Genomic DNA, 6,427 nt, shown 5'->3' on the forward strand with positions numbered 1-6,427 from the left:
CTTTAGTGTTATACGCATTTAACAGTTTGGGAAACAGTAGCACGCAAGTTAAAGGGCCCAGTCCAACTCCCCTTGCTTGCAGTGGGAGTTGGACTGAGCCCTAATTAACTTACCCAAAGTCACACACTGAGCTGTAGACAGATCCACTTATAGAATCAAGAACTCCTTAATGCTAAGCCTGTGTCCCCACCCACTAGAAAACACTGCCTCCTATTTATGCTCAACTGCTAACTAATTAAGCAGCATAGGTGCAGTGACTTTATTCTCAGACTGTTTTATCATAGTTTAACTACCTATATCTATATTTCAAATGATCCCATTCACAGGTATGGCGATAGGGTTTGCAAACTCCATAAAAGAAGTGTATGGGCTCTATTTTCACTGGAACGTTCCCCCCTAGGAATGTGGTGTTCAAAGTGCCAAATGTGGTAAAACTGCATTTAAAAAAACCCAACCGATCCCCTTCCAGGCTTGGCCCGGAAGCCACCATGGGAATGCTTAGGGTACATAACAATGGTGTTTAACCAGTCACAGGAGTCAAGTGACCTAAGGCCCTCCCCCCCTTTTTTTTTCTTGCCATCAAGGCCGGAGACTCCATAGCACACCCAACACCTGTCAGCCTCGAGACTAAATTCTGATTTCTGTAACCCCCTGTTGAAATCCACTGAATTTAGTGGAGTTACAACTTATATGGATGTACAGCAGAATAGGATTTGATTCTGTGAGTTAGAACACAAACCTAGGCAGGATCCTAGCATTTCATGGGATTTCTTTCCACAGCAGGGTCTATTTAAACTTTCTTCTGAATCTCTGGCTTGTAACCACGTTTGTGTTAGGATTATGAGGTTTCCTCCTTTTTTTGACTTTTGTGTGTGCAATACTGCTAAGTGTAGCACTTATTCCACAGATCCTGGATATTATAGCTGCCCTTCAAAAGCTATTGATTTCACGAATCACTGATCTGAGCGTTTCCCTCTTCCTTTTCTGGTTTATAGTCCTTGAATTGATAGGCAGTGCTGCTGTTTGTGATTGGCCTCTTCAGCCAAAAGAAGTAACTGTCTTATTTTTCTTACACATGATAGAATGATTAAAAAATCAGCAGGCTGAGCATTCCATTCTTCTCCCCAGTTACTATGATCACCTTCCTAAAAGCTGTTGCTTTATATTGCTGCTTCTGTCCTTTCCCTTGCTTTACCATTCTTGCTACTCCATTCTCTCTCCCTCCCTTCTATTCCTGGCTCTCAGTGTAATTGGAACAAAAAAACAAAAAAACCTCAACCCTTTCTGGCTAAATGAGTGTTAAATAAATGAATAGAGAAAGAACATGGCCCTCCCATGTACGTGCAGTTAAATCCACAGTCAGTCTAATGTAACATCATAGCAAGTCATTCTTTAAATAGATACAGGTCCTGGTCCTGAGCAACCACAATGTTTGTCGTATCTTCACTGAGAAAAGGCCAGTAATAGTTAAGCAGGCCGTCAGATGAACATTTACCTGCTCTCTAACATGGCTCCCACTTGTCTTTTTTAACTACTCCTTTCATGTTACTTTCTATTCACCCTAGTTCTGTTTCTGGCTTCATCCCCACTCAATTTTTGTTCTCTTTTACATACATGAAACAGACCAGCACTTCAATCGATATTTTTAATATAGTTTGTCCAATAAATACATTATACACAGGCCACTTCAAACAATGTACAGAATTATGATACAGTGTTAAACCACATTTTAGCATTGAAATGTTTTCTTCTATACACAACACATGCTAAAATACAGAGCATCTTGAGCTGATGACTTAAATCTTGACAGCCTTGCTTGAATTTCTCAGTCTGTGGGGAAAAAAGTTATTACACATCCCTTATTCATATACACTGGTTTTTGCAGTGTGTATAGGAAATGTTGATAACTAAACAATGAGCTAAGTTTCATTTCCATCAGAGGATCTTGGAAAGCTTGAATGTAGCATCACACCATCCTTGTGAAGTAGGTATTATTCCCATTTTAAAGATGGAAAAACTGAGGTGCAGCAAGGTGAAGTGATTTGCTCATGTCACATAAGAAGTCTGTGGCAAAGCCAGAAATAGAATCCAGACATCCTGACTCTCACTCTTGTATATTTACCATAAAATTATCTTTCCTTCTTGCATTAGATGCTTGTTACAGGCTTTCACTGAAGTGATTGTCATTGACAGTAAACAGGGTAGCATTTCTTTTTTTACAGTTCAGGCTGGAGCAAGAGACCTTATGCTTTTCATTTGAGCCTCTGTTTTGAAGGACATAATTTAAGGGGTAAGTAACCCCATGCTGCAGTTTTTCATCAGAAGCATTAGGCTAAGAATAAAAATTCACAAAATTAAAAAACCACATTGTATTGATGTTCTTGAGCTAAGAGAACAGGACCATAGTCCTGTACAACCATGCTTCGTAATGCTGTTGTAGGGCCGAATCATGCAAATATTCATGCATGTAGTTAGCTTTATGCACATGAGAAGCCTCACTGAAATCCATTGTTCTACTCACAGGCTTTGACATAGGTGCTTCTGCAAGCATTCACAGCACTGGGCTTTACTTTGTTTCACAGGAATTGCTGCCACACTAGATGCATAGACTCATGTCTCACCTTTTTAAGGCATGTTACCGCATGCACGGTTTGGATGGTCAGTTCACTCTAAACATTGACAAATATACAGTGATTGGAAAAAAATGTTTGAAACTACCCCATGACTAACCCTTGCTGTAATGAAATGTCCGTTATGAAGTTATGCATGATGGATTTTGTACTACACAATGATGCAGCGTCAAGTACCAAACAAAAATTCACATTTTTATATATCTTTTAAACTCCATCTGTTCTCTATCTCAGAACTAGGCAACGTTCATTTTGCACACAGAGTCCACAGCCTAGAATATATACTTAATGGATATAATTTTTCAGTACAGGTTCCTAACGACTTTTTACAATAACTTTGCATCATGTTTACAAATTTTATTAAGCAATTATATATACACACATAAATAATTACTGAAATCATGACAATCTTGATCATCAGCCAACAAATTACTTGTAGAAAGAAGCAAATTCACATAATAAAATTTGAATGAAAAAGACCTCATCATTGTGAAACAATCCCACAACTACTAGACAATTCCTGCTTCAGAATGAAACTTCCAGAACATAGGCATAAAGAAAAGCCTGGCTTAAATTGACCCAGTGGAAGCCTGTTTTGTAAAGTACTGGGAATTTCATTTGTAATTGTGAAGTTCCCATCTTACGCTGTGTGGGATTGCTTCACAATGTGAACTCTTCTCTTGTACTGAAGAAGTTTCTATGACATACTATGCTTTTGCAAGAGTCAGTGTTTTCCTTATGATAAACTGTAACAAACAGAAGATCACATATCAGTCCCTAACAAACAATGGTAGTAAGACACAACATGTAAGTAAAGCTGATATTAACTTTGTGTGAGATCCAGACTAAAGCAAGATTGTGAAAGTTAAAGCTGGGCCTAAGCTCACTCTGTTTGCTCAGGTTTTACAAGCACATTTAGTGCCTAATCCATAACCAAGTGAAGTCAACAGGAATCTTTCCATTGACTCCAACAGATTTTGGATCATAGACAGCATTTATTCTGCATCTTTTTATCCAATGATTACGTTGGACTTTATCTCTTCCCTTTCTATTGTCAGTTTCTGTGTCTGTCTGATCAAAGATTAGGTAGATTCTGACCAGCCACAGCACAGGTGCCCAATCAAGGGTAAGAGATAAGAAGGCATTCCCCACATCTTTCTTAAGGATTGTTCACAGCTGCCATCTTTGTGCTTCTCCCAAGAGCGAGCACAGAAATGTTCAACACTGAATATCTATGTGCTCTTTGCTTTAAAAACTGAAACAAAGTTTGGCCACAGTTGGGGGCCGAATTTCCCACCTCAGTCTCGACCACTAATGCACTGCCTGTGCAAGGGCAGAAATATCCCCAAAATACTGATGCCAAAATCATAGCCAATAAGTGGGTGAGGATCTGCACCCAATAATAATGCCAGCAGAGACAGCAAATATCATGGGAGCCTCACCTGTATATGCACAGCCAGGGAGCATCTACACTTGGAAGACATATGAGCCTTTCTGTGCAGCTGTGAGTGTTAGCACCTTCTTAAAGGACCTGATGCTAAGAAATCCTGCACTCTCTATACTACAACCCTCACCATTGGTAGAATTATTGGAGCTAAACTGTTGAAGAAAGATTTTCCTAGTGTAAACAAGGCACATCTGTGATTCTAACACAGCATATTGGAATCACAGGGACAAATTCATCCCAGAGAAGCTTCATTGATTAGATTGGCGTTACCTGTGATATATTTCATCCACAGTACATACAAGAATATAGATATGCTGACATAAAGCCTTTCATTAAGAGCTTCACATAGAAATAATAGAAAAATTAAGGGAATGAATATGTCTTGTTTTAAAATTTCTTTTATATAAGCCTATTTCTAACATGAGACTTCTAGTACTTGGATCCCTATTACACGGAAACCTTGCACTTGTTAAAGGACCATCACTGAGATTTTTATAGTCAGGCACCAAAATACCTCAGCTGATGTCCAGTGTTGGGTTGCAGCTGTGGGACCCTTCTTGGCTGAGCCCCTTGAAGGTGGTCTTTCCAGGACTAGTGTCATGCTGCCATCCAGACAGAATTACTGAGATGCCAACATCATTGCCTGAAGAACTGGATTTAGGGAAGGGAGGTGGCATCTCTTCGAATGACATGCACAAAAATGGCAACAACCACAGTGGGAAAAACAGAAGTGTGTGTGTGGCAGACTCTCAACCCCACCTAAAGATATTTAAACACCCACTCTAGTACTGGAAAGTGCCCATACTTTTTTGAACATCAATCCTTTTCTGCTAGCTTTACATGTAAATTCAAGACATCCCACTCTTGGCAGCCAAACAGTGGGAAGATTATTGTGATGGAATATAAAAATATCCTAGTGAAATTTACAATATAATTCATTTGGATTGAAGTCTCTGGGTGGCAGGGACTGTGTCTGGTTTATGGAGATGTGTAATAATTTGTTAATTATAGCCATTGCTGCAGCTCTCACAACAGTGTTGGGTGCTAAACAGTTTTTGTAATAATAATAGCTAGGTATTTTTCTTAAGGAAAGTGAGTTTGTAGCCTATGAGAGCAAGGTACTAAGAAGCTGAGCTACACCTGAGTACAATGTTCATTCGCTGCCTGTAAGCTTCTACACAGCTGTGCAAATGCACTTCAGTCCTAACTTCAGCCCTGACCTGCAACACGCTTCTGCTTTCCAGTCCTTAGTGGGAGCTGCCAATCATGAGGAACTGTAACAAATTGCATAGTGATTTTGTGCTGTGCATTAATAAAAGAGACCATCAAACACATTTTCACTTGTCACTCAAGCCAGAATTTGAACTCAACTCTCTGGAAGTGCAAAGCTCATGCAAGAATTAACTCTAACTCATAGTATCACCCAGATTCCCTTGTCAGTAGACTGGCCTGAGAACACTTGTTACAGCACAAAAGCCCAAAGGGAAGTGCCTCTACTTCATTATAGTTCTGTTTTACATCCCAGTCTCTGAAACACACACACACACGTGTAAAACAGGCCCACTTTTCCAGTGCAAAACACACTGTGCCTTCAACTTTCAGTGAAACACAGATCATCTCAGCCCTAAATCATTTTAATCCAATTGGGCATCCACTTTAAGGAGGTATAAAGAGACAGTAAAACAGGAAGAATGGCTGCCAGGCCAGAGATAAGGGACACAAATACAGCTGCTAAGGTGAGATGAAATGTGAACTAATTATTTATTTATTCAAAATGGAGGTGTGGGTTACAGCATTTTTGACTGGGGAAGATAGATGAAGTGAATTTACCAGACTTTGCTATGAATTATTTCCATATTTTTGGGAGTGATCGGGGAGCTGGGACTGGATTTCGCATACACAGAACTTTACAGGAGAGACTTAAAATGCTTCACTAATGTTTCAATCTTCACTCATTAATATACACATTTCAATATCTTTGTAAGCAGACAAGTACTAACAGCTGTAGTTTTTTTAATAGATGCCGAATAATCTCTGGTGCATATTGAGCAAAAGGAAACAGAGACGAACATGCTGTAGATTCAGAAGACTATCGCAGTCAGTGAGGTATTCTTTTATATATTCTATAAGTAAAGTCTGACCAGAGCTGCAGGGAATGCAGTACAGTGCAGAGTATTACCTCCAAGTATGCTACAGAGGAATAAAATAACTAGTGATGAGGATAGATTTAGTGACATAGTGCACTGTCATGCTTCTCATTAATACACAAGAGGATGTATCTGAGCTTTGAACAGTTTTCTTAATAGAATCTGTGCATGATTTCACCATTGCATTACATTGCACCTCGTTT

The 6,427-nt window shown here is 39.3% G+C and overlaps 1 long non-coding RNA gene across 2 annotated transcripts in view; it reads left to right on the forward strand.

Annotated features, from left to right (window-relative positions):
* LOC137156197 (uncharacterized) overlaps positions 1 to 6,427 on the forward strand; it is a 67,406-nt gene that overhangs the window by 2,538 nt on the left and 58,441 nt on the right. For both annotated transcript variants that reach the window (XR_010920690.1, XR_010920691.1), the window contains exon 2: positions 6,098 to 6,183. This is a non-coding gene — a long non-coding RNA (uncharacterized lncRNA). The remainder of the gene's footprint in view (positions 1 to 6,097; positions 6,184 to 6,427) is intronic.

The sequence above is a fragment of the Emydura macquarii genome, unplaced genomic scaffold, assembly GCF_026122565.2.
Source record: "Emydura macquarii macquarii isolate MOO-44397 ecotype Brisbane River unplaced genomic scaffold, CSIRO-AGI_Emac_v2 contig_1390, whole genome shotgun sequence".
In the NCBI taxonomy this organism is placed as follows: domain Eukaryota; kingdom Metazoa; phylum Chordata; order Testudines; family Chelidae; genus Emydura; species Emydura macquarii.